This window comes from Pipistrellus kuhlii, unplaced genomic scaffold, assembly GCF_014108245.1.
Source record: "Pipistrellus kuhlii isolate mPipKuh1 unplaced genomic scaffold, mPipKuh1.p scaffold_m20_p_88, whole genome shotgun sequence".
Taxonomy (NCBI): domain Eukaryota; kingdom Metazoa; phylum Chordata; class Mammalia; order Chiroptera; family Vespertilionidae; genus Pipistrellus; species Pipistrellus kuhlii.
Window position 1 is genome coordinate 81,409 of NW_023425593.1, and position 27,362 is coordinate 108,770.

At 49.1% G+C, this 27,362-nt stretch overlaps 1 protein-coding gene and 1 long non-coding RNA gene across 2 annotated transcripts in view; one reads left to right on the plus strand and one right to left on the minus strand.

The window, feature by feature from the left end:
• JHY (junctional cadherin complex regulator) overlaps positions 1-27,362 on the plus strand; it is a 93,525-nt gene that overhangs the window by 36,293 nt on the left and 29,870 nt on the right. The gene's annotated exons all lie outside the window — the stretch shown is intronic.
• Positions 318-17,900, minus strand: LOC118712351. The gene is made up of 3 exons (XR_004986016.1): positions 17,663-17,900; positions 10,535-10,542; positions 318-329 (listed from the first exon to the last, which is right to left on the minus strand). It is a non-coding gene; the product is annotated as an uncharacterized LOC118712351 (long non-coding RNA).

The window sequence follows — 27,362 nt, forward strand, 5'->3', positions numbered from 1 at the left end:
GGTGCTCCATGAATAACCCTTGTGTGGTTATGTGGGACCTTCTGCTGCAGTTGAGTGTTGATTGCTATTGGCCCATTAAGGCATGGAGTTGACTCTCAGGCTGGCTGACTGTGAGGATCTATTCCAACCACAGTGTACAAGCTGCTGTGCAGATGCTGACCTCACAGAGCAGCTTTCGCCTTAGCAGGGTCTTGTTCCTGCCATGATCACCCTGTGGATGTGCTGCTTGTGATCCTAATGGATCCTGCTCTGATGTTGTCTGATGCTGGACACGGGCTTTTTGGGAGACTCTGATGCAGGCCAATGGCAGTCACTGCCTGTGACTGGTGCTGGACAACCTGTTTGGAGCTACAAAGCTATCCATAGTTTGTGGCCTTCCCTGCAAGAGGTTTTCATCAGATCTATACAGGTTTAGACTAGATGCCAGTGCTGGGCAGCTCAGGCAGGGTACACCAAGTCTAGCTGCCACCCACTGGGTGCTTGCATGTCTTTGTGGTGAGTTGGGGTCTCAGGAAGTGGTCAGGGAGTCCAGTTTATCTGGCTCAAACAGACCAAGATTTGACATGTGAGGGAAGGTTGTCCACCATGTGGTTGTGCAAGGGAAGAATTTCCCCATCCTACAGCCACACAATTTATTCTGTCCCAGATTTTGCCAAGAGCCTATCTCAGCAGGGCAGAGCCAGTGGGAATCGGGAAAGGGGGAGGTGCCTGTCAGATTTCATAGAAGTTGGTGGGGGGAAGGACTGGAGTGACCTTCCACACCCAAGAGCCACTTAACCCATTCTGGCCTGGCTTCTGCCCAGACCTCACAGGGCAAGGCCACCAAGAGTCAAGAAGGTGGGGCCACCAAACACCGCAGGGTGAGGCTAGCACATCTCCCACGGAGGAGAGACACCAGTTGGTGCGTAGGGAAGTGGGGGAATAGCCCCATCCCAGAGCCACACGGCTCAGTCACTGACACCCAGGAGACTGCCCAGGCAGCTGCCCCTCAGCAGGCTGCAACCCCACAGGGTGAGGCCACAGGGGGTGCGGAGGGTGGACTATCGCTTCCTCAGGCTGATGTGCAGGAGGGAGTGCTCCACCCAAGGAAGATGGCGTCTGTGGAGAGGGAGGATGGTTCCATCTGTGGGATCTCGGCTGTGTCCCCTCAGCTCCCTCCCAGAGCCACAAACCCCGCCTCTCCTCTGCCAGCCCTCTGTGGAGCCCAGGGTGAGTGGCTGCGAATGAGACTGTGTGCACTGGGCTTTCAAAGGGTGCCCGTGTCTCTCGCAGACTCCCCTCTCTCCCTGGCAGAGAGGCGCCTGCGGATTTTCACAGCCAGATGTTGTGTGGGTGCCTCACCCCGGTGCTGGGGCTCTGGGTGGGGAGCCTGGCCCGGGGGGCTCTGGGGCTCTGGGCGGGGAGCCTGGCCGGGGGGGGGGGGGGGGGGGGGGGGGGGCTCTGGGGCTCTGGGCGGGGAGCCCGGCCCGGGGGGGGCGCTGGGGCTCTGGGCGGGGAGCCTGGCCCGGGGGGCTCTGGGGCTCTGGGCGGGGAGCCTGGCAGGGGGTTGCGACCCACGCTCCTCGGGGGAACGTTTGCACCGGAGGCGCCCCTCAGAGTCTCAGCCTTCCCGTGGGAGCGGGCCAGCCCTTTATGTGTCGCCTTTCCCACTATCTCAATGCGGCTTCTGTACATCCTTGGCTATGAGATTTGCGTTCAGCTGGTCTTCTGCTGGGTGTTCTGGTTGGTTATTCCATATTTCAGTTTAATTCACGTTTGCTCCTGGACTGAGCAGGGTCTACCTACTCCACCGTCGTCTTGGATCTCCTCCCACGCTGTAGAAGCCTGCGGGGCAGGACCGCGGGGAGCTGTGCAGGCGCCAGGCCTCCCCGAGCTCTCCCTCCACCAGGTGCTCAGGGCCCAGAGGTGCTCACCGCCAGCCGCTGAGGCCACAGCCTGCCTGGGAGGAGGGAGGCAGGCGCACAGGGGCGGAGGAACTCCATTAACAGTGAGCGGTGCACCTGGTGGCCAGGGCAGGGAGGCTGCTCGGGTGACCTTATTTGAGGTGACACGGAATGGAGCCCAGACGGGGAGCTTCCGGGCGGGCTCTGGGGGAGCCGGGGTGTGGCCCAGAGGGGGGCCAGGTCCGGGAGGAGCAGGCGGGCCGTGGGGACAGCCGGGCTCAGCGGCCGGAGGCGGCCGCACAGACCTGGGGCAGGTGGCCTTGGCCATGCTCGGCGTCATCTCTCACGGGGGCAGGGTACCCTGGGGGCTCCCGATCCCGACCACGGCGCCCCGGCACCCAGAGGGAAGCCGGGAGGGACCCACTCTGGGAACTGCCCCTCTCAAAGGGCCCCATTTCTAGGCCCCAGTGTCTTCGGGGAAAGAAATAGGCCTCCAGGGAGGAGAACCAGTGTCTCCCAATGAACAGCACCAACAAGTCCAGTGCCCGTTCCAGGGGAGACTCCAAAAGGCTGCCTGCTAACGGCACACACTGTGCGCCTCACATGCCGGTCCCCTTCACATGCCAGTCCCCCTCACATGCCAGTCCCCTCACATGCCAGTCCCCTCACATGCCAGTCCCCCTCACATGCCAGTCCCCCTCACCGGGCCAGTCCCCCTCACATGCCAGTCCCCTCACCAGGCCAGTCCCCCTCACATGCCAGTCCCCCTCACATGCAAGTCCCCCTCACATGCCAGGCCCCATCACATGCCAGTCCCCTCACATGCCAGTCCCCCTCACATGCCAGTCCCCCTCACCGGGCCAGTCCCCCTCACATGCCAGTCCCCTCACCAGGCCAGTCCCCCTCACATGCCAGTCCCCCTCACATGCAAGTCCCCATCACATGCAGGCCCCATCACATGCCAGTCCCCTCACATGCCAGTCCCCCTCACATGCCAGTCCCCCTCACATGCCAGTCCCCTCACATGCCAGTCCCCCTCACATGCCAGGCCCCCTCACATGCCAGTCCCCCTCACATGCCAGTCCCCTCACATGCCAGTCCCCCCTCACATGCCAGTCCCTCTCACATGCCAGTCCCCCTCACATGCCAGTCCCCCCAGCAGGCCAGTCCCCCTCACATGCCAGTCCCCCTCACCGGGCCAGTCCCCTCACATGCCAGTCCCCCTCACATGCCAGTCCCCCTCACATGCCAGTCCCCTCACATGCCAGCCCCCTCACATGCCAGTCCCCCTCACCGGGCCAGTCCCCCTCACATGCCAGTCCCCCTCATATGCCAGTCCCCTCACAGGCCAGTCCCCCTCACATGCCAGTCCCCCTCACATGCCAGTCCCACCTCACATGCCAGTCCCCCTCACATGCCAGTCCCCCTCACATGCCAGTCCCCCTCACCTTCCAGTCCCCCTCACATGCCAGTCCCCCTCACCTTCCAGTCCCCCTCACATGCCAGGCCCCCTCACATGCCAGTCCCCTCACATGCCAGTCCCCCTCACATGCCAGTCCCCTCACAGGCCAGTCCCCCTCACATGCCAGTCCCCCTCACATGCCAGTCCCACCCTCACCGGCCAGTCCCCCTCACGGCCAGTCCCCCTCAATGCCCAGCCCCCCTACATGCCAGTCCCCCTCACATGCCAGTCCCCCCTAACAGGCCAGTCCCCCTCACAGGCCAGTCCCCCTCCACCAGCCAGTCCCCCTCACATGCCAGTCCCCCTCACAGGCCCAGTCCCCCTCCACAGGCCAGTCCCTCTCACCCGGGTCCAGTCCCCTCACCAGGCCAGGTCCCCATCACATGCCAGGTCCCCCTCACAGGCAGTCCCCCTCACATGCCAGTCCCCCTCAAATGCCAATGCCCCCTCACAGAGCAAGCACCCTCACATGACAATCACCCTCAACATGCCAGCCACCCTCACCGAGGCCAGGGGTCCCCCCCCTCACATGCCAGCCCCTCACCATGCCAAGTCCCCCTCACATGCCAGTCCCCCTCACATGCCAGTACCCCTCACATGCCATGTCCCCCTCACAGGCAAGTCCCCTTCCACATGCCCAAGTCCCCTCTCACGGGCCAGTCCCCCTCACATGCCAGTCCCCCACACCAGGCCAGTCCCCCTCACATGCCAGTCCCCCCAACCAGGCCAGTCCCCCTCACTGGCCAGTCCCCCTCACCATGCCAGTCCCCTCACCAGGCCGTCCCCCTCACAGAGCCGAGTCCCCCCTCACATTTGCCAGTCCCCCTCACATGCCAGTCCCCCTCACATGCCAGCCCCCCTCACAGAGCCAGTCCCCCTCACATGCCAGTCCCCTCACATGCCAGTCCCCCTCACCGGGCCAGTCCCCCTCACATGCCAGTCCCCCTCACCGGGCCAGTCCCCCTCACATGCCAGTCCCCCTCACATGCCAGTCCCCTCACATGCCAGCCCCCCTCACATGCCAGTCCCCCTCACATGCCAGTCCCCCTCACATGCCAGTCCCCTCACCAGGCCAGTCCCCCTCACATGCCAGTCCCCCTCACATGCCAGTCCCCCTCACCGGGCCAGTCCCCCTCACATGCCAGTCCCCCTCACCGGGCCAGTCCCCCTCACATGCCAGTCCCCCTCACATGCCAGTCCCCCTCACATGCCAGTCCCCTCACCAGGCCAGTCCCCCTCACATGCCAGTCCCCCTCACATGCCAGTCCCCCTCACATGCCAGTCCCCCTCACCGGGCCAGTCCCCCTCACCGGGCCAGTCCCCCTCACCGGGCCAGTCCCCCTCACATGCCAGTCCCCCTCACATGCCAGTCCCCCTCACCTTCCAGTCCCCCTCACATGCCAGGCCCCCCACCAGAGCAGTCCCCCTCACATGCCAGTCCCCTCACATGCTGTCTTTCAGACTCACACCTCAGAGTGGAGCTGGGGCCCTTCCTGCTGACAGCCTCACCCCCCTGGCCCCGCCCGGCCCCTGGGCCTGGGTGCACCGCTCTTGCCGGCTTGTTCAGTGCCGCCCAGAGGCTCTGCCTTCTGAAGATGCTCTGTCCTCCCTGCCCACCTCCCTCCTCCCTCCTCACCACAGACCCCAGGGCACCGCATGGCACTGCTTGGTCCCCTGTCTGCCCGCTTCACTGCTCAGCTCCGCCAGCATGGGCTGACCCCGGGTCCCAGCGCGCGGCTCGCAGTAGGTGCTATTTCTGACAAAATTCTTTCTTTGGTCCAGCACTTTATTATTTTCCAAATAAAAAGATAAGAGAGTTAACTGGAGCTCATGCCGTTGACGAAGTCCCGGGGTTTGTCACCGGAAGGCTGGCTGGGCCTGCGGTTGCTGACGGCGGTTGTGAGGGAGGGAGGGAGTCCCAGACCCTCTGGGGCCGCCTTCCCCTCCAGAGCAGCCCGAGGCGCTGCCTCCCCCAGAGGCAGGAGCCGGCGCTGACCAAGCCGGGTGCCCTGTGGGAATGTACCGAGTGAGGCATTGCTCTCCTTTTCCATGATTTTGAATTCGGTGAAACTTTTTGTTGACTATAAAATTAAGCTTTACCTAAATTATGATTTTCTAATCACATTTGGTGGAAATATAGAATTCTCCCAGCGTGCTGGGGTTTTGAGTCCCGACTCTCCTATTCTACTTGTAAATACTGTTCTCCAGAGTGAGTACGCTGTATGCTCATTGATTCCTAGGCTTGTTTTTCTCTGCCCTGCGCAGCTACAAGAGAGCTCACTCATGAAGCGTAATTTACATTGAACTTTATGGAACTTTCCATTCACGACTTGTTAAGGGTCTTTCTTGTCTGCGCCGTTCAGCACGTGGCAGCCTGGCTCCCGACTTGTGTGATCGATAAAGCGGTACTTGGTCGCTGCGGCATCACTGGCCTCGGATCCGTGAAAGAAAACTCTCCACGTGACTAGTGCATGGCCTTTGCAGAATCACAACAAGGTGCTTAATTGTCTGTAAGGATAGCTCTCAAACTGTGCCCGGCGCCCTGCCGTCCGTGCTGCTCCCCGGCCTGGGCACACTGTCCTCTTCAGTGAGGGCCACTTTGCGCTGAGGCTGAATCTGCTCTCCGGGGCTTCTGGCTCAGTGGGGAGCCGGCAGGAAGCAGTGGTTCCAAGTGATGCCTGCGCGCTGGATGAACCCAGGATGAACCCAGGAGAGAAAGTGCCTCTGTCTGTCAGGGGAGGCGAGAGAGGCCTTGAAGAAGAGGCAGTCACTGAACTGTTTCTTTAAAAGAAGCAGGAGGTGCCCCGGCCGTAAGGCTCCATCGGTTGGACATCCTGTGCACCCAAAGGCCGCTGGTTTGATTCCTGAACAGGGTGCATGCCCGTTTGCGGGCTTGAATCGGGGAGGGAGGGAGTGAGCAGGAGGCAGCTGATGGATGTTTGGCTCTCACATCGATGTTTCTCTCTCCTTCTCCCTTCCTCTCTCTCTAAGAAAATTTATTTTTAAAATCTTAAAAAAAAAAAAAAAAAGGAAGGAGAAGGCAACAGGTGTAGGTGGGCAGCAGAGGTGTTGTAGGCAAGGGGCGCAGGAGCGGGGGTACAAAGGCAGGAATGGGATACTCTGGAGCTAGAAGCACACTGACTCAGCACGAGCCTGTCGCACTGGTTAGGAACCGATAATCAATTACCCAAACAAAGTGTTTAAAGCAGAATGACGATTGGTAACTATATGACTTAGAATACATCATACATGCACTGGCCAGTTTCTTCCTGAGGAGGCAAGCCGTTCTGTCAGGGCAGACCCATGGCTCGGAGCCGTGCAGTCCTTCCTCCATCGGTCTGAGCACACCTAAATTCCCAACTGATTTCTCAAAGGAAAGTGAAACCTTAAGGAAACAATCTAAGAGCAGCGTCTTTACAGGCTTTTGTGAATGTTCCCACCAATCTCTTACCGTTTTCCCCTCCACCTGTTATTTTGCCATTTGCTTCTGAGACATTCTAAATTATTTAACTTAGTTTTCATGAAAATAAAAACTCCATTCACATTAAAATTTCTCCACATGATCTAATCTTTAAATAAGTTCTGTAGTTTTAATACATTCAATAGGAACAAACAGGTTCGGGAACAAAAGTGAAAGACGCTTGGCAAACACAATTGGTGGAGACGGAAGCACAAAGGCATCCTATGATCAGCCAGGGGCACGCCGCTGTGGGTGTTGTCTGGGACATCTGAAGGGGGACTGGAAAGTACTGCTTAATCCAGTAAACTGCTTAAGGAGAGGACCAGAAGTCTACTTTCTCCACTCATTCAACATAGCCCTGGAAGTCCTAGCCACAGCAATCAGACAAGAAAAAGAAGTAAAAGGCATTCAGATTGGAACGGAGGAAGTAAAACTGTCATTATTTTCAGATGATGTGGTGCTATGTATATAGAGAACCCTAAAGGTTCCACCAAAAAAATCACTAGAACTGAAATTGGTGCATTTATATAACCCAGTAAGGAACTGTCAGAAAAGGAAACTAAGAAACAATCTCATTTACAATTGCAACAAAACAAAACAAAAAAAGACCTAACTACCTAGGAATAAAATTAACCAAGGAAGTAAAAGACCTCGACTCAGAAAACTAGACACCAAAGAACGAAATTGAAAAAGATACAAACAAATGGAAGCACATACTGTGCTCATGGATTGGTAGAATTTGCATAATTAAAATGTCCGTGAGACCCAAAGCAATCTATAGATTCAATGCAATTTCTATCAAAATACCAATAACATATTTCACAGAACTAGAACAAAAACTCCAAAAAATTTATATGGACCACAAAAGACCCCGATGGCCACAGCAATCTTGAGAAAAAAGGTATCGCTCTATCGAACTATACTTCAAGGCTATGGTAATAGAACAGCACACTACTGGCATAAAAACAGACATGTAGGTCAATGAAACAAAATGGAGAGCCCAGAAATAAATCCACACCTGTATGGTCAATTGATATTTGACAAAGGAAGCAAGAACATATAATGAGGTAAAAATAGTCTTTTCTATAAGTGGTGCTGGGAAAATTGGACAGAAACTTGCAAAAAATGAAACTAGATCACCTTCTTACACTATATATAAGAATAAACAAAACAAAGACATAAATGTAAGACTCGAAACCATAAAAATCCTAGAAGACAACATAGACAATAGCCCTAGTTGGTTTGGCTCAGTGGATAGAGTGTCAGCCTGTGGACTGAAGGGTCCTGGGTTTGATTCTGATCAAGGGCACATGCCCAGGTTGCGGGCTCAATCCCCACTAGGGGGTGTGCAGGAGGCAGCTTATCAATGATTCTCTCACATCATTGATGTTTCTATTTCTCTCTTCCCTCTTCTTTCCTCTCTGAAATCAGTAAAAATATTTTTTTTAAAAAACCTCTGGCATTTAACTTAGCAGTATTGTATCTGATATGTCTCTCCTCAGGCAAGGAAAACAAAAGAAAAAAAAATAAACAAATGGGACTACATCAAACTAAAATGTTTTGCACAGCAAAGGAAACCATCAACAAAATGACAAGACAACCTACTGAACAACATAACATATTCACCAATAATATATTCAATAAGGGGTTAATATCCAAAATTTTTGAAGAACTTGTACAACTCTATACTAAAAAAAATAATAATAATAATAAAAAAATCCAATTTTAAAAATGGGCAAAGGATCTGAATAGACATTTCTTCAAAAAGGACATACAAATGGCCAATAGATGTTTGAAAATATTCTTGTTGTTATTAATCATCAGAGAAATGCAAATTAAAACCCCCATGATATCACCTCAGACCTGTCAGAATGGTGAGTAAAGTATATGATTATCTAACCACTCTGCTGGATACAAAGTCATATTTTTTAAAATATATTTTATTGATTTTTTACAGAGAGGAAAGGAGAGAGATAGAAAGCTAGAAACATTGACCAGCTGCCTTCTGCACACCCCGCACTGGGGATGTGCCCGCAACCAATGTACATGCCCTTGACCAGAATCGAACCTCGGACCCTTCAGTCCGCAGGCCAACGCTCTACCACTGAGCCAAACCGGTTTCGGCACAAAGTCATAGTGAGTGAAAGAAGCCACAGCCCTGTGCTAAGGGTGGAGCCTCTCCTCGGCCTGATGTGGAATCCCCGGAGGATGTCCACGACGGGCAGGCCGAGTGCTGGGACCACCCACGGGTCACACGTGGTCTTCACTGTCACAGGTTGCTGTAATCAACCTTCAGGCAGGTTACCTGAGACATTCCGGAAACTCCCTCGTGTTTTTGAAAATGTTAATTTCTTCATCGTTAGCATTTATTTACTTAGAGTTTATTATGTGTCAGGCACTGCACGAGGACACATCATTAGAATGTGTCATTGGACAAAACAGACGAAAACCCCAGATCCTGTGGGGCTAGCCTTCCGTTAGGAGTTGGACGATAGGCACCCAGGAAAACCGGTGCGCTGGGATGTGATGGAGGTGCTAAGGAGAGAGATGAAGCCGAGCAGAGGGGTAAGGCTGTTGGCATCAGGGAAAATAAAAAGGAGGCGAGAGAGCTGGAAAAGGGAGCAGCAAATATGAAGGGCAAAGGGCCAAAGGGCCTGGGGCCAGTGAACAAGGGGAAAAAACGGAAGATGAGCCCTACGTTCCTTTTGTGTTGTTGACGGTTGGCTACCTGGCTGTACAAACAAAAACCTAGCCAGATAAACAAGTGGATCGCATGCACTCTGAGTTCAGTGAGCAACGTGCATGGATTTTTTTCACCCAATAATACTGAGCACGTATGTGCCCGGCATACACAGCCCCTGGGTAGCGTGTGCGGAGCATGCCTGCTGCTGAAGGCGCGGCAGCCGCCAGAGTCCCTTCTTCTGCTTCCTGGGCCTCTGGCAGAGGGGACACGAGTGTGATGACCGGGCGGCCCTGGTTACGGAAGGGAAAGCACAAACCTGTAAGGCCAGGGGCTCAGGCGCATCCGGGCGTCAGGGAGGAAGTTCTATTCCAGCCAAACCTGGACCGGGGGACGAGACTGGTCAGAGTCAGTGTGGGCGAGGGGGTTCCAGACGAAGATCAGCCTGAGCTTAGAGCACCGAGGACCACGCCGGGGCCCCCGGAGGACGGACACAGAACCAGGGGCGGGGGGGGGGAGGCTGGAGAGCAGAGGGGGCAGGGCCTGATGCACTTTTAATGTTAAGTGTTTGCCGTGTGAGGGGGGCTTTCCACATCTTTAAAGACCAGGGGCCGTGGAAAAGCAATGAAGTTTTAAGTCGGCGACGGCATAATTAACTTTAGGTTGTACATCTCAACAGTCTCATACAGAAAATGAGTGTAAGACATAATATAGCCAAAGGTTTCCCTGCCGTCCAGTTTTTAGTGAGCACATGCCTGCGAGGACACTAGTACATGTTCTATAGGATGAAGAACGTGGCCAACTGCAGAACCCACTATTTCATGTACTTTGCCTCTGCACGGCTGAGGAAGTTGTGGAAACCCCGGTGAAGCCAAAGGCTGCCAAATAGCACATGGAGCCTCACGCATCCACCCTGCCTGCCCCGCCTGGCCTCCTGCCACCGCCGGGCCCTACCTCTGCCTCCTGCTGCCCGCCCTGCCTGGCCTCCTGCCGCCCTGGGGACTAGCCAACATGCATCATGTGTTAGAAATCAAGCAGAGAGTGCACACTGCAGACCCTCGTTCGGCAAGTTAACAAGGAAGCCCTGAAGAGGGGGTGAAAGAACAAGTGTGCTCATCCTGGCCTGTCTGGCTCAGTGGCTGGAGTGTTGGCCTGCAGACTGAAGGGCCCCAGGTTTGACTCAGATCAAGGGCACTTACCTTGGTTCCTGGCTTGTGCAACCAATCTACGTGTTTCTCTCACATCGATGTTTCTGTCTTTCCCTCTCTCTCTCCCAATCTCTAAAAAAAAATCAATGGAAAAATATCCCCAATGAAGATTAAAATAATCATAAGAGGTGTGTTGGAGTCATGGTAAGCAAACACCACATTTTAAAAACCAGAATCTGGCCTGTCTTTATTTGGAGATGTGCCAGTTGTTCTCGCCATCAAGGAATGAGAATCGTAAGGAACCTCAATTACCAATGTGTGGCTCCTCACGACATCGGAGTAAAGGTCGGTCACAACACTGAACAGGAAAGAAGGGGCCAGCTCTCCGGTGACGGCGGACCCCAGTGGCAACATGCTATTAGACATGTTTCTGCATGTGTCCGTGCAGACACACCGGTTCACATACAGCTCCCGGCGAAGCACCCGCTCCCCTGCGCGGTGCTGATTCCCGGGAGCCGACCAGCTCCTTTGAGAGAGCAGCAGCCAATCTAGCTCAGCTGTGCTCGCTCTGAGTTGCTTTCCTACCTACAAACCCTCACATCAAAGCGAGGAACATAATGTACAATTTTTTAATGGCTCTAGACCCAGGCTCTCAGGCTCTGCTCCTGCCTTGCCTGGGTGTAAACACCTCATCGAGATTGCCTGCGCTTCGACAATAGCAGCCAAATGCAATTCGAGAACCACGAGCCTTTGAAGTCCTCCCAGCAAAGGCCGTTTTCCAGTCTGGGATAATGACATGCCATGATTGCTGTCTTTGTTGTATCTTTTCAGTAGAGAAGCAATTATAGGCCCCAATTTAACAGAATAGACATTACACAGCTTATGATGCTCAAAATGCAATTTCATTTGATCATTTTCTCAATTTGATTGGTATTAATAGAATGGTTCACAAAAAAAAAAAAAAAAAAATAGCTGGCAGAGGTTGTGTCCCACTCCACTTTCAAAGAGATAATGTAGAAGCATGCTCTGCTTGCCCGGGACTCTCGCTGGGCGACTCAGACCCAAGTTCCAACAAGACGGCGCCATGGAGGCGCCCTGCGTCCTCCCTTCTCTGGGGAGGAAGCGTCAGGCGGTGCATTTTCAGTTTGTAAACTTTTACCAAAGCTACGCGGAGACCCCATCACTGCCAGTCTGGCCCTGTCACCAGGGAAGGCCGGGATAACGGACATGCCCTCCACAGCAGCCACAGGGTGACTGCCCAGCGGCAGAGCTGGGTACGCGCCCAACTTGTCTCCGGGGCTCCAGGCAGCAGCTCTCGGGACCTGGGGTCCAGGGTCTGGAAAGTGTTGTGGGGTCGAACCCTGGGTTCAAAATAAGACCACTGGAGGCTGATGATTAATTAAAAAAAACAAGCAAAGAATTTATTGAACTGGCCAGGGCAGCCGCAAGAGCACCACACACAGGCGGACCCTACATGACTGCGAGGCTTGGGCAGGTAGTTATTTTTAAAGGTTCTGAGAAGGAAAACCCCCATTCTACAACAAACTGTTGTTTGGAATTTTCTGCTGTTCTTCCTAGATAAAATGTTGCTTTCTAGTTTGCTTTAGCCCGTTTGAAGAATGATGAAGATAAACTTAGCTGTCTGACCTTGCAGGCCAGAGACCAGATATGCCCACAGTCCCCATACCATGCCAGGTGCATTTTTTTTAATTGGATAGAACAGCATTGTTTTTGAGGCCAGCATCAAGATAACCTCTAAGTGCACATAGGGCTGGCTCTTTAATGAAAAAAAGGAAGTTCTGCCTGTAACCTTGCTTAGAATTTGAATTCATCCTATTTCAGAAAGGGCTGTTTCCTTGTCCATTCAGGCTGCCTGTGTCAGTGGGTTCTGTTTTTCTCACAACCTTAGCCTTCCCTTCCCCAAGACAGAGGTGACTGTCCTGTTCAGTGAGCGGGCTTCCCTGTGATGCCGTGACGATGAGGGGTTGGAACACTGTCATCATGAGGACAAAGATGTAAAACTTGGTCCTTTCTAACGCGCCTGGAGTTTCCCCCAGGCCCTGCCCCGCGGGGGCCTGGGGCGGGAGCAGGAGAGGTGGGCAGACCTTGGGCAGCACCTGTCTTCCTAAACTCTCCATCTCAGCATGCCTTCCCTTGTCACGTGACGTTTCCCATTTGCAGAGCAGGTGACCATTCAGAGCCTGTTGATTGCTCCCCTGGGAATCAGGAAAATGCATCGTCAGCTAGTTCATGTCGAGCTGGGAGTGACCATGGAAACTCAAGCATGACCAAGTTTTATTTTTTCCACTTTCAGATTAACCTCTAAGTATCTAAACTTCCACACCTCCTATTTGTCCGCCACACACGTGTGTGTATATGTTACATACATGTATGTATGTGAGTACAGTAATTGTGATAAGTAGACATTCAGGTAGAGTAGGTTGCATTAAAATAAAGGAAACAAAATGTTCCCTGTGAGCAGGGAGGAATGAGGTTGTCTTCAATGTCAAATGCTTTCTAACACTTAATAAATATATTTGCTTCTTTTCATACCGAATACTAGTCTGCATAATGAGAGGTACAGGAAGCAGCAGAGGGAGAACTGAACACAGACATGACAGATTCTAAACCGCGTGTTCTTCCCAGTGTTACTGCCGCTTCTCACGCCACAGGGAAAGCTCACAAAACCCAGATAAACTCCTGAGTGGGAATTCTGAAGTCAATCACATCGGAAAGGGGAGGCCACATGGCAGGGGATGGGGCCCAGCAGCCAGGGCCCAGCGCGAGTGGAGGCCCAGGAATCCGAGGCCGCGGCTTGGGGCAGGTTCCCGCATGCTGGGCTGCTTTCTGCCGAAGAGATTGGCTTGTTCCACGTGATCTGGAGGACAGAGGGACAGGAGCCAGAGGAAGATGGGTTTCCGCTCACAGGAGGAGCCTTGTGGCATGTGGGCTGCTCACGGGCGGAATCAGTGCTCATCGCCTGAAGTGAGATTAAGAACCGAACATTTCACTCCAAGGGGCCGTGGAAAGGACCAAGTTTTTTCAACAGAAAGGAGATACTCGAAAACACCTTTTTCTCTTCTCTCCCTTCGTCCTTCTCTCCCTCCCTCCTTCCCTCCCTCCTTCCTCCCTCCCTCCCTCCTTCCTTCCTTCCTTCCTTCCTTCCTTCCTTCCTTCCCCTTCCTTCCTTCCTTCCTTCCCTCCCTCCTTCCCTCCTTCCTTCCTTCCTTCCCTGAGGATCCTTAAAGCTGTACTAACACTGACTAACAGGTAACTTCTGCCAGGAGAGGGCATGCGTTTAGCAGCAGATGGGTGAGCATCTACAAGAGGGCACAGAAGGGCCAGCGGTTCCTGGAGCCTCTGCAGAATCTTTCCCAGTATGAAGGCTGTGTAACTATACTTTGCTTCTGAAATGCTCCCTGAGGCCCAGCATTCCACAGGACAGAGGCAGGCCTGCTCTGTAATTTAGAACAGTAGCTCACAGAGCCAGTGGAGGGCCTGCAGAATTTGGAGACCCACGTCTTATAAAGCTGCATTTATCAGTGGTTCCCACTGGCTGCAGGTTAGACCTGCATAAGGGGTGGTGGTTAAGGCCTATCGCTGAGTGGGGCCACTCCAGAGGTTCTGGCTTCATTGGTTTGGGGTGGTGTTGCACTGATATTTTTTTTAAACTTCCTAGTTTATTCTAATATCTTACTAACGTTGAGAGCCACTGACCTATGTCCTTCAAATTCACTGAGTGCCAAACCCAAAAAATTCTGCCAGTCAGAGACGACATTTCTAATAAGTGAGTTAGTTTAGCCAAGCTTTTAGACTCTGGGCTTACATTGCCTTCACTACTTACTTCCTAGCTGTTGATTCTGGGCAAGTTACTTACCTCTGTGTCCCTCGGTTTTTCTCTTTTCCAACAGGCACTAATAATAACGCCTTCCTGATAAGGTTGTTTGAGGATTAAGTGATAGATGTGAAGTGCTTGGGGCAGCTTCTCGCATAACGTAGGCATTCACTGTATATTAAATACTATCGTTGTTTCTATTGTTGTTACCATCTTGCAAGGGTGCTTCGTTATATTGCTTTGTCTCCCATGCTCAGACATCATCTGCAGTATCTGGTTCAGCTAACTGTTGTGAGACCGGGTCCTCTGAGTGAGGAGAGCATTTAAAATAATTAGTAGTGTGGCCTCAGGGCACCAATCTTCAGATCATGCCTGAGAGAGAAAACCGCTTATTCCCCTTTCTCCTGGGAACAGTCAGGTCCTTGAAGATGAACATGAATCCTTAAAATAAACTGAAAATAAAACCAGCCCTCTTCCTAGGAACTGGAGCCCCACAGTTCTGTGACTAACCCGAGGCCAGCTACATGCTTCACCCTCCTGATCTCCCCAATCTGAGTAATGGACAAGACGTCTCTCCAGAGTGCCGAAGAGATGGGAAGTGCTGCCATCGATCCTGAAAACAACTGGCACCAAGTGCCCAACAGCTAAATACTGCCGAACTGAAGTTTAGATGTGTTTCCCGGGTGACTGCTGAATATAAGCCAAGTCTGTGACTGACTTCTTGTCACGTAGGGTTTATTCTTATGCCTGACAATAGTCACCCACCCTCCAAGGGGTAACACTAGCATCTGCTCAGAGGAGCCAGTGCTTGCTCAGCCCGCCAACTGGACCCATTTTTCCTAGAGGAAAATCATGTCACTCTCTACACATTCAAAGTTATAACCCCTTCGAGAAGAAAAGCATGGAGAAAATGCAGGGAAAAGAAGTTCCGAAATACGTCCACTTCTGTGCTGCTCCTAGTCGGTTTCCTTTGAAAGGAGCAGTTCATCCCAGGTGGGAGGGAATGTCCTCTTTGGGTTCCTCTTGTTTGGGGTTCTCTGCGCTTCCTGGACTTGTAAGTCTATTTGTTTCACCAGGTAGGGGAAGTTTTCTGTCATTATTTCTTCAACTTGGTTTTCAATATCTTGCTCTCACTATTCTCCTTCTGGCACCCCCATAATGTTATTACACTTGAAGTTGTCCCGGACAGTCCTTACACTAGCTTCATATTTTTAGATTCTTTTTCTTTTTGCTCTTCTTATTGGATGTTTTTTGCTTCCTTGTATTCCAAATTGTTGATTTGGTTCTCAGAATTCTCTACTCTACTGTTGAATCCCTGTAAACTATTTGTTACTTTAGTTAGTGTATGCTTAATTTCTGGCTGGTCTTTTTTTATGTCTTTGAAATTCTCACCAAGATCCTTGAAAGTCTCACTAAGTCCCTTGATGCTCTCATTAATTCCCTTGAACCTTTCATGAAGATCCTTGAGTAACCTTATAACCACAGTTTTGAACTCTGTATTCAGTGGTTTGCTTGCTTCCATTTCTTTCATTTGTGATGTGTTCTTTGTCTCTGCTTTTTGGCTGCTTCCTTGTGTTTGTTTCTTTGTATTGGGTTATGAGCTGTTATGTCTCCTGGAATTAGTATAGTGGCCTTGTGTAGTAGGGGTCCTGTAGGGCCCAGAGGCTCAACTTTCCAAGTCACCTGAGATGGGCATTCTAGGTGTACCCCTGTGTGGGCTGTGTGCACAGTCTTGTAGTTGAGCCTTGATTGCTGTTGGCATCACTGAGAGGAGTTGACCTCCAGGCCAGTTGGCTGTGATGACCAGCTGAATCTACAATGGAAGAGCTGTTGTGCAGAAGACACCCTTATGAAATAGGACTTGCTTCAATGGGGCTTTGCTGCTCACTGAGTCTGCCTCTTGAGTGTGTTGCTTGTGAATGTGTAGAATTGTAATCTGCTATGTCTGAAGCTGTCCACCTGGTGCACTGGCTTCCTGGGAAGTACGAAGTTGGCCACTGCCTGGGGCTACCTGAGAGGAGCTACAGAGGTATCTGCAGATGGATGCTATTTGTATTGGGCTTGGATGTGCCCAGGTGAAGCCAAGCTGTGATGCAAGGCAGGCTGATGCTAGTGCTGGGTCTTGGGCCTCTTATTGATAGGTTGGTTTGGGGTACAACATCACCAGCTGCAGCTTATTTAAGAGATTTTAGGAAAGTGTCAAGCCTAAACCAGGACAGGCCATTCAAAGCTGCTGCAAACAGCTTAGGTGGGGGGTGCAAATTGGATGGGAAAGCATCTCAGGGAATCACCAGGGTAGAGCAACAATGTGGGCCACCTTGATGGAAATTCAGATATGGCTGCCAGTCAGCCCTGCAATAGGGGAGGTCCCAGCACAGGAACAATGACTCCTGAGAGCACCCCACCTGGTAAAAAGCTGCCCTGAGTTCCTGCCCCGATGCCAGACAGTCCAGTTCATCCTTGTATTCCCTGGATTCCCCCAAAGCTGCTCGGTGCCGGAGCTCAGAGGGATTGAGTATGTTGGTGCACTGGCCCTTTAAAAGGAATGCCTGGGTCTCCAGCAGCCTCCATGTCCCTGCTGGTTTTTACAGCCCATAGTTGTGGGCACTTCTCTTCCCAGCTCTGGAACCCTGGGCTGGGGGTCTCGTGTGGGGTTGGGAACCCTTGTTCCTCATGAGCAGCCTCTGTAGAGACCATATCCTTCCCAATTAAAAAATACACCACACGTGGCTGTCAGACCAGCCCCCCACCCCTCCTACCAGTCTTAGTGTGCTTTCTACTTTACTTCACTGGTTGTAGGACTTCCATTCATCCTTGTGATGGTGACACTTGGATAAAATGCAATTGCCATATCACAAATTGACCTATAGGGCAGTGGAGTGGTTTTCCATGGTTATATTCTGACAAATAGAGCGTGTGTTACATACCGTATTTTCCGGCATATAAGACGACCCCCTAATTTTACAGTTAAAACATAGATTTAGGCCTATATTCGCTGCATAAGACTACCCCCCACTTCCGAGGCAACACCAGTTCTTTTTTTAATAGACCGCCTCTCTGACTCTGGCCAATCTGAGCAGGCTTTTTACTAGAACACAGTGTAGCTTCCGCTAAAGAACATGTACACTGTGTTCTAGTAAAAAGCCTACTCAGATTGGCCAGAGTCAGAGAGGCGGTCTATTAAAAAAAAGAACTGGGCTCTCGACGTCGGGCTTAGTTCGCACGGCGACATGGCTAAACGCACCAAGAAGGTCGGAATCGTCGGTAAATACGGGACCCGTTATGGCGCCTCCCTCCGGAAAATGGTGAAGAAGATTGAGATCAGCCAGCACGCCAAGTACACCTGCTCCTTCTGTGGCAAAACCAAGATGAAGAGGCGAGCCGTGGGGATCTGGCACTGTGGATCCTGCATGAAGACAGTCGCTGGCGGTGCCTGGACCTACAAGGAAACTGCAAAATACCCAAGGCAAAGAGAAACTTTACAGAGGAAACCAGAGAGAAAAGACTGAGCTCATTACAGTGGGGAATGCCCTGGGAGAAGTCACGAAGACCACATGGGCTCCTGGGAGTGGAGCCTGCACACTCTGGGACCCTCGGATGTGAGAGAGAGGGGCGGAGGCTGAGTCCAGGACAACTGCAAAAGCATACAGGGAAATTGGACTTGCTGTGGAAGGCTGCAAGGAACTTCTGCATCATTGCAGGAACCCAACAAGACACATCAGAAGGCTTGTTAGCGAAAAAGCATTTTCCAAAGGTTTGTTTTGTAGTGACTGTGGTGTGGAAATGAAACTATTCTGGGACTTTTTGTTCCCAACTCCAAACTGCTGTACTTTTGTTTTTCCCTGTCTTTTCTTTTAAAATAGCACAGAAATGTTTTGCAACAATTGCAGTTGCTTTAAGAGAAGAGAAATCATTTTGAGCAAATGGTTGCTCTTTCATTCTGATTAACTATTCTGTGGTCAATATTGATTTTGTTTGTTTTTTTATGGAAATCACAAAGATTACCTTACTTCCTTTTCCTTCTCTATTATTTCTTCATGCTTAGGAAAATGAGAGTATGCATTGGGCCAAACAAGAGTATGTTCTAGGCTAAGGGGTTGTACCTGAAAATCTTGATTTCACATACAGGTTGGTCTTAGTGGTCTCCAGCTGCCTGGGTTGTTGCTGATAAATGGGAAGTTACTAAACATTTGCTTAGAAAATGAAGGATAAAGAATTAGGCACATAAAGAATAAGGCACAGCCTGCCAAGGAATGTGAATAAATTAGCAAAGAGAATGACCCCAGGGAAATGAGGAGATGGGTGGGTACCACTCCACTCACCATATCACCCTCTTGAGAGCTTTTATCTCGATGGACTGTGACGTGAGGATATAGCTGGCCCAGGGAGAGCTTATGCTTTTGACACATTTTTATTGAGTGATAACTACATGATACTCACTGCACTCAGTGTGCTAGAGACACTGTAGTAATCTAAGCAAGACCCCTGCCTGCTCAGAGTTCAGAATCTAGTGAGAGACACAGATAAATAATTATGATATAGCTTTGAACGTGTGGTATGAGGGATGTGGTATAGGCATGGCAATAGGGAAACATAACTGAGACTTGAATGAATCAGTAAGAGTGGCTGAGAAAAGGAAAGAGCAAGAGTTATTAAAAGAAGTGTACATTGTTTATCTCTTCTAGAGCACCAGATATGAGAGGTGAATAGTGATAAATATGTTGGAAAGGCAGGCAGGAGTCAGCCCAGAAGGACTCTGTTAGCCATGGTCAAAATAAGCCTTGATCTTGAGGAACCAGAGAGCCATTGAAGGAAAATAACCATGCAGGAAAGTAACCTGATCAGATTGTATTCTTAGAAAGCTCATTCTGGCTGTTGTCTGGGGATCCCATTAGAAGGGAGCAGGGAAATCCATTAGGCAGTGATTGCAGGGTTGCAGGCTGAACCTGATGGCAGCAGCGGAGATGGGAAGTATGAAGATTCAAGACGGGTTTGGGCAGGAGGATGAATAGAGGTTGGTAATGGATGTCAACTTTAGAGAGAGAGAAAATGCAGAATGATGTTCAGGGTCCTGGTTTGAACATTAAGCAGATGATAGGAATAAGAACTGTGTCTATGACTTCCTGGAAGCAAAGGGCAGATGGGGGTGATAAGAGTCTGGACAAAGCAATAGCCTGAATGGGGCAGAAGAGATAAGGTTCAAGAAAACCCAGGCCAGCTTCATGGGTCTTCATCCATGCGGCTTTCTGGGCCCCACACTCAGAAGGGCCCAGTGCTGGGCTTGATGGTCTGCTAACCATCTTGAAATCTAGAATGATTTTGTCATTGAACTTGTGCTTGATAAGCAAAAACAACAGAGCCTTCCCAAGAATACAGCAGATTGCCAAAACTGGTTTAGCTCAGTGGATAGAGCGTCAGCCTGAGGACTGAAAGTTCCTAGGTTTGATTCTGGTCAAGGACACGTACCTTGGTTGTGGGCACATCCCCATTGGGAGGTGTGCAGGAGGCAGCTGATCAATGTTTCTCTCTCATTGATGTTTCTAACTCTATCCCTCTCCCTTCCTCTCTGTAAAAAAATCAATAAAATATATATTTTAAAAAAAAAGAATTGTAAAAAAAAAAAAGAACTGGTGTTGCCTCGGAAGTGGGGGGTAATCTTATGCAGCGAATATAGGCCTAAACCTATGTTTTAACTGTAAAATTAGGGGGTCGTCTTATATGCCGGAAAAAACGGTACTTTATAAGCTACCAGTGCAGTAGGAGAAGGTTTCCAATAATATTGCATTCTCCGTGACGTCATCTTTTCAGGACTCCGATTGTTAGCTCATGTCCATGTTAGAGGGCAGGCCGTTGAGCCCTGTGGATAAGATGCCTTTTTATTGGGCCCAAACCCTATTTGTTTGTCTGGGTCAAAGATCCCCCTTTTTGTTGCCATTTCTTCTTCTTCTGTTGCTCTCCTTTTGAACTATAAAAGATAGTGTTCCATTGATTTAATAAGGAGCAAGATACATTCCCAAGTTGGGACAATTTGATTGTTTAATACTGCCTGTCTAGCTACATCCTCGCTACATGATTCCCTTTGTTTTCATGGTGGCCTGGAATTCTGATAAATGCCAATTGTCTTGGTTAATGTGTACCATCTAATAATTCTGCAACCCGTTATCCATTCTTCATAGGCTGCCCTGAGGACCTTAAGAAACCCTTGTTCCCATAACATTCCAAAGTCATGAACTACACAAAAGGCATTGTGATTATCAGTGTAAATATTGACTATTTTAAACAATGTAAGTCAGATGAGCCATATGATTTCACTCATATATGGGATATAAAAACAGAAAGCCACAGATGAACAAACAAGTGAACAAACAACAGCATGAAAGTTATCAATGGGGAAAGGGAGTAGAGGAAGGAGGAAGAAGGTAAAGAGGGTCAAACATATAGCGGCAGGAAGGAACTGGACTTTGGCTGGTGAGCACACAGTGCAAGATATACATAATGCATTATAGAACTGTACACTTGAAACTTATATAATGTGCCAGGACTGGTTTGGCTCAGTGGATAGAGCGTCGGCCTGCGGACTGAAAGGTCCCGGGTTCGATTCTGGGCAAGGGCATGTACCTTGGTTGTGGGCACATCCCCAGTGGGGGATGTGCAAGAGGCAGCTGATTGATGATTCTCTCTCATCGATGTTTCTAACTCTCTATCCCTCTCTCTTCCTTTCTGTGAAAAATCAATAAAATATATATTTTTTAAAAACTTATATAATGTTATTAACTAATGTCACCCTAATAAATTTAATGTTTAAAAGCCAGGCAGGAATATATATATATATATGCTATTTTATCTTTGGTCAATCAGCAAACTTGAGTTAGAGCCTTTATTTCAACTTTTGGAGCAGATCTTTGAGGTCAATAAGAACTCTACATTATATCCACCAGGGAAGTCATTGCATATCCAGCTCGGTAGTATCCCCACTCATCTCTGAGATGAGACCTTTCTGCAAGCCGAATTAAGTCAGCATTGTCAGCAGGAGTTCCCTGCAAATCATTCCTAAGAGCAATTGTGGGTGTTCATTTTATAAAGAAAGTAGTGAAGTTGCTGAGTTAAGACTGTTACATCAAGCAAAAGGAATATTAGATGCAGAAAGCAGTGCTTCATAAGAAGTCAGTCAGCTGACAGAACATTTCTGAGTGAGATAAGAGCTTAGGAAAGACTCAACAGCATGAGAAAGGCAAATGGTTGAAGGGAGCCCATAACCATCTCCTGTATTTTCTGCATAACTTGGCAGTAGCAGGGATGGCCCACATTCAAGGAGGAGCTCTTTTGCTACCGAGTCTAATTGTTGTCTCTGATTCCTGAGTGTCCATAATGATCTCCATGGTTCTGAGTTAAAACTCCTAAAGCATTTCCTTTATTTTCGTGGGTAAAAAGGAAGAAAGGAAGTTTGTACTTAGAGTCCCCCTAAGGAGAGCTATAGATAATTCTTCCTTAGAGCTTCTATAGCTTGTTTCCCTTGGATTGGATCAGGCTGATGTGATTTTAATAATCCATATAGAGGTTGAGTTATTAATGAAAACTTTAAGACCCAGTTGCAACCATGTCCAGTCAGCTCTAGAAATCCTCTAAGCTGTTCTTAGATTTTGGAAGAGGAAAGACTAGAACTGCTGTGAGTCTTGGAGGGTTGACTAGTAGTTAATTAGAAGATGGCCAAGGTATTCTCCTTGGGTGAGCAGAACTGAAGCTTTGTCCATTATCACCAGCTGTTGTAACAAGTTGATTGTGTCCTTTTGGAAGTCTAATAATGTCCGGAAGCATAAGTCATCTACTTACGGGCTCAGAGTGGAATCTCCAGGAAATTCAATATCATTTAAATCAACCTTTAGTTTCTGAGAGAAATATGTGGGACTCTCTATACATCCCTGGGGGCATTACAGTCCCAGTGAATTGCAAAAAGATATTGACTGTCCTTTTCCTCAGAAATGCTGGAAAGTCTCTACATATATCTATTACTGAAACATGCTGGCAATCTGCAAGATGGCAGAAAGAGCCTGCATGGGTTTGGGGCCACTGGATGTCTAGGAATAACAATTTTGTTGTAGTTCTGAGATCTGGTACAGATTCCCATCCTTTCCCATTGGGGTTCTTTACTGGAGAGAGTTTCACAGGGACTTGTGCATGGAGGTATAAGCTCGCTATTTAATTAATCTTTTATAATGGGCTTACTATGGCCAGTGCATTGGGTCTTGAAGGATATTGACAAAAAGATATTAGGTAGAAGCAAAGTATTGTCAATAGTTAGGTTGATAGGAGTAGCCAACTTAATCTTGCCAATATCCAGAGTAGAAAGATCCCAGAGCTCATGGGGACATCCTGTGATAAATGTTCAGTCTCAAGATTAGTTTCCTCTTAAAAAAAAATAATAAAAAAATAAATAAATTTATATATATATGCTTTTATTGATTTGAGAGAGAGGGAGGGAGAGGAAGAGAGAAACCTCAACAGGCCACCTTCTGTGTGCAGCCCGGCAGGAGCTGGAACTCACAACCCTGGAGCATGCCCTGACCTGGAATCAAACTGGCAACGCTTCAGTGCACGGGATGATGCTCAACCCACTGAACCACACTGGCCAGGGCAGTTTCCTCTTTTCGAGGTGCCTTTAAAAGCATTACTTTCTCAATTGATCTGCCTACTTCTAAATTCACTTGCCCTTCTGAGAAAAGGATATGTGGGTGTCAGGAGCTTCAAGGAAGTCTTGTCCTACCAGGTGTATTGAGGCAGATTCGACCAGTAAAAATATATGTTGCCCCATAACATTCCCGCGCTGAAAGGGAACAGATTCTGCATTAAAAAGATGTAATTAGTTAGCTATCCCTGTCTTTGTTTAGAAGTTTTACTTTGAGGGAGAGGGCAGAAAACAGATAAAGCAGTCCTGGCATGGATAAGGGCCTCGGTAATTTCCCCCTTTGTGATAATTTCAGTTTCCTTTGAAGACTGGTAAGAAGGGGAAATGCTCTCTCATGATTTTTGGAGCAGCCTTATGCTTGCTTCTGTTTCCCTTTTTTCTTTTCTTTTTTCTAAATGCCATTCCGGTTTTCTGCCTTCTCTCTCCAGATGTCCTGGATTGTTGGAGAAACAGGTTCTTTCCCCGGTGAGTCCTGGTCTGCCCTGGTCGCTTCGTTATTGGAGCTGTAAATTCATGATTTTAGTAGCTTCCTCCTTTTCCTTCTCTTGAATAGTTTTAGATAATTCATCAGCCAGAACTGCTAGCTTATTAGCATGCATAGTAGGCCAGTTTAATTTATGCTGTTCAACCAGAATTACAAACTCTTCATCTAATCCTTCCAAAAATGACAACTTGAGAAATGGATAATTTCGGTGATTATCAAAGTTGCCTGGAGACAGAGCTGAATGTTTGAAAGTTTTCTTAAAGTGTTCGGAGAACTCAGGCCTGGTTTCGTCAGGTCTCCCTTACATTGCTGGCTTTCCTTCCAGTCCCTTTTGGGGGCACCTAAGAGGGGGCTTTGGTAAAGCCAGTGGGCTGGTTCCCTGTGTTCATCCTGTTCTCTGTCTTAAAAAGCCTTCCGAAGGCTTTCCCCAACAAGCCTCATGTAACGTCTGTGCTGCCTTCCTCTCAGAAACCAGCAGGTGAATCAGTTGGGACAGGTCTGAAGAGCCAGGGTCCTGTGTCCTAATTGTTCACCAAATTCCTTGCAATCTGAAGGTCGTGGAGGGGGCAGGGGAAGATCTCCAGCAAAATTTCTTAATTGTTTTTCACTCGAGGTCACACAAGTTATTGCTGGTCCTCCCCTTCCTGGGACTGGCCTTTCCCTAAAGGGAGCCACCAGAATGCCTGGTCTTTCCAGCTCATCGCAGCTCAGCTATTTGTAGTTTCTTTTGCAGTCAGGGAAGGTGAAGGCAGGAGAGAAGGAAGAGAAGAAATGGGGGGGGGGGGGGGGGGGGAATAAGTCTAAGTCCACACAGAAAAGCTCAGAGCGTAAAGGACAGGGTGGAGTGGTTGGAAAAGAGCGAGGAGTGGGGTTGGAAGCCATTTTTAATTCAGAGACAGCCTCAAACTCTTTTACCAACTTCCTGGGGGAAAGAGAGTTTATCTGTGCCTTGTCTTGAGACTCCTAATTTTCAGTCAAAGTAAGCTTCCCATTCATTTTGTTTCATTTTAGAGCTGGTTTTTTCCAGTTGTGCATGCATAAAAATCAACTTGAACATATCAAAAGTTCCCCCTTTTAGTCATCTTCACCTATGATCATTTTTGAGTTAAATCTTTTCTTTTCTTTAAATACTTACAAATGAAGCTCTGCATGGATTGTATGCGAATCCTCCAGGAGTGCTGCTAAGTGGCTGCCCCTTTGGGGCTTGTTGGCCGTGGAGGCACCATTTCCTGTTTCGAATTTAGCTTTTGAATCTGTGAATCCGAATGAGCTTCTAGAAATACCATGTTGTGGGTTACAGAGTGCTGCTTGTGGGTTGACTTCCTTGGGGCTTTCCCCTCCTGAGTCTCTGGGCCTCTCCTGTGCCTGGTGTCCCTCTGGCGGTCTAATACAGCCAGGGCTGGGAGCACTGAGTGACAATCCCATGTGTGCGATCTCAGACCAGTCAGTTATTGTTACACTGTCCTGGGTGTCCCTGTGAGGTCACTTCGTGCCTTGAGGTTTCCCAGACGCCCCTGTGATGTCAGTTAAGGAAGACTGCCCAACATTGGGGCTGGAAGGAATAGGTGTCCCTCTCATTTAATTAGCAAAGATTTTTTTTTATTCAGACTCTTAAAAAGCAATCCCAGTTGAAAGACTGAAACATAAAAACAAACACCCCTTTCTCCTTTCTCTGGGTTAATTTTAATTCAACCAACCCTTGTCTTCTGGTGCCACCTCGAGGATTTTCTAAGAGTGACTAAAGCAAAGTGAGGACTGCAACAGAAAGCAGGAAGGTCTGGGATTCCAAGAGAGACCTCGCCCGAGGCCACCAATCTGAAGCCCGGAGCCAGTGAGCACAGCGGGCCCCTGTGGGACCAGCAGCAGGTCTGTGTCCGCAGGGCCGTCCTGGGGTTTCTTTGGAATCCTGCGCACATCATCAAACAGAGGAACGGTTTGGAGTTTATTTGAGCCCAGGCTGAGGGCTAGCCCCGAGAGCAAAAGCTAAGTCTCCAAGTGCCCTGAGGAGGAAAAGGCCCGGGCTTTGGTGCTGGGCTGAAAGGGGGAGGGCGTGAGGATGGGGGCTTGGTGTGGAGCTTGGAGTTGCTTGTATCTGGTCTGGGCACAGAGCATGGGAGCGAGCAATGCTGTGTCATTAGAATTCACTGGTGCATTGAAGCTGCCGGAATTGCTAAAATGCCCCCAGTGGGTAGTGGAAGAAGAGAGACATGTGTACCCCTTCTGTAATTTTCGTAACGCTGAGTACCCCTCGTACTCGTGAGAACGTAGAATTAGGCACAGCTAAACACGGTGCAGTGCATATCCCCACCAAACTCCGGTGCAACGTGTACCCCCACCAAACTCTTCCCGTACCCTTGGGGGGACGCGTACCACACTTTGGGAAACACTGGTCTAGAACAAGGCCCTATAAAGAACAGCAGACGTTTAAGAGTGAGCAGAGGTAGAGGTAGAGAGCAGAAGGTGAGACTACAAAGGAATTGCCAGAGAGGTCATAAGCTGACTAGGATAAAACAGGAGACATGGAAATTTCAAGAAAGAAAAATCAGTGAGCAAGGTCAAGGTCAAGGTCAAACTGCAGAGACAACAAGTAAACATGCCATGAAAAGGGGGTGATATGTGCACTTCATAGATTCGAGTTTCAAATGATTCAGAGAAAACTGAATACCAATAACACAAACAATAATATAAATAATATATGTAAATGTGTGTGTGTTTATCTATATATGAAGAGACAGAGAAGGAATGATAACATGTGGCAATATGTTAAAAATTGGTGAATCTTGGTAAAAATATTTAGGAGCTCTCTGTGCTATTCTTGCATGGTTTGATCTAACTTTTAAAATAACTCTGAAGTTTGAAAAATAAAGAGTTAAAGAAAAAGATACCCATAGTATTAACAACTAAGAGGCTAAAACCGGTTTGGCTCAGTGAATAGAGCGTCACCTGCAGACTGAAAGGTCCCAGGTTCAATTCCAGTCAAGGGCATGTATCTTGGTTGCGGGCACATCCCCTGTAGGGGGTGTGCAAGAGGCAGCTGATTGATGATTCTCTCTCATCGATGTTTCTAACTCTCTATCCCTCTCTCTTCCTCTATGTAAAAAAAAAAAAAAAAAAAAAAAAGTCAATAAAATACATTTTTTTAAATGAGAGGTTACTGGAGACCTGAGCAGCGCAGCTCGGATGGGAGGTGGGAATAGCAGAGTGGCTTCAGGTGCAGAAGGGAGATGTGAGATGAGGAATGGAGTGCTGACATTTTCAAGGTACTGAACGGTGGGTTAAGAGGGAAGTTTTAGCGGAAAATGAGATCAAGTGAGAGATTCTTTCTTCTTTGTAACATGTAGATGCTGAAAAATAGGTGAGAAAGTAGAGATAGGGCATGGGAAGAAAGAAGTCATGAAGGAATCAGTCCTTGAGACCATTTAAGCCTCTGTATTTTCATTTTTAAAATACTGATAATTGGTGTTCATTCTCATCTTCTTTTCTTATTTATAAGCCACGCAATCCCTCTGCACTCACCTTTCCATGTAGATCTTGCTGTCCTGAATCATTCTGTGTGTCCTGAGAATTGTCACAGACCTTCCAAAATCCACTTCCGTGTGTACCCAGAACTAGACACAGTACTTAGCGAAGGGTCTGACCCTTGCAGGTCAGTGAAATGGAACACACTTCCACCAACAGATCCTTCCTAGGCAAAGAACATGTTGTCAACAAAGAAATAGGAAATTCT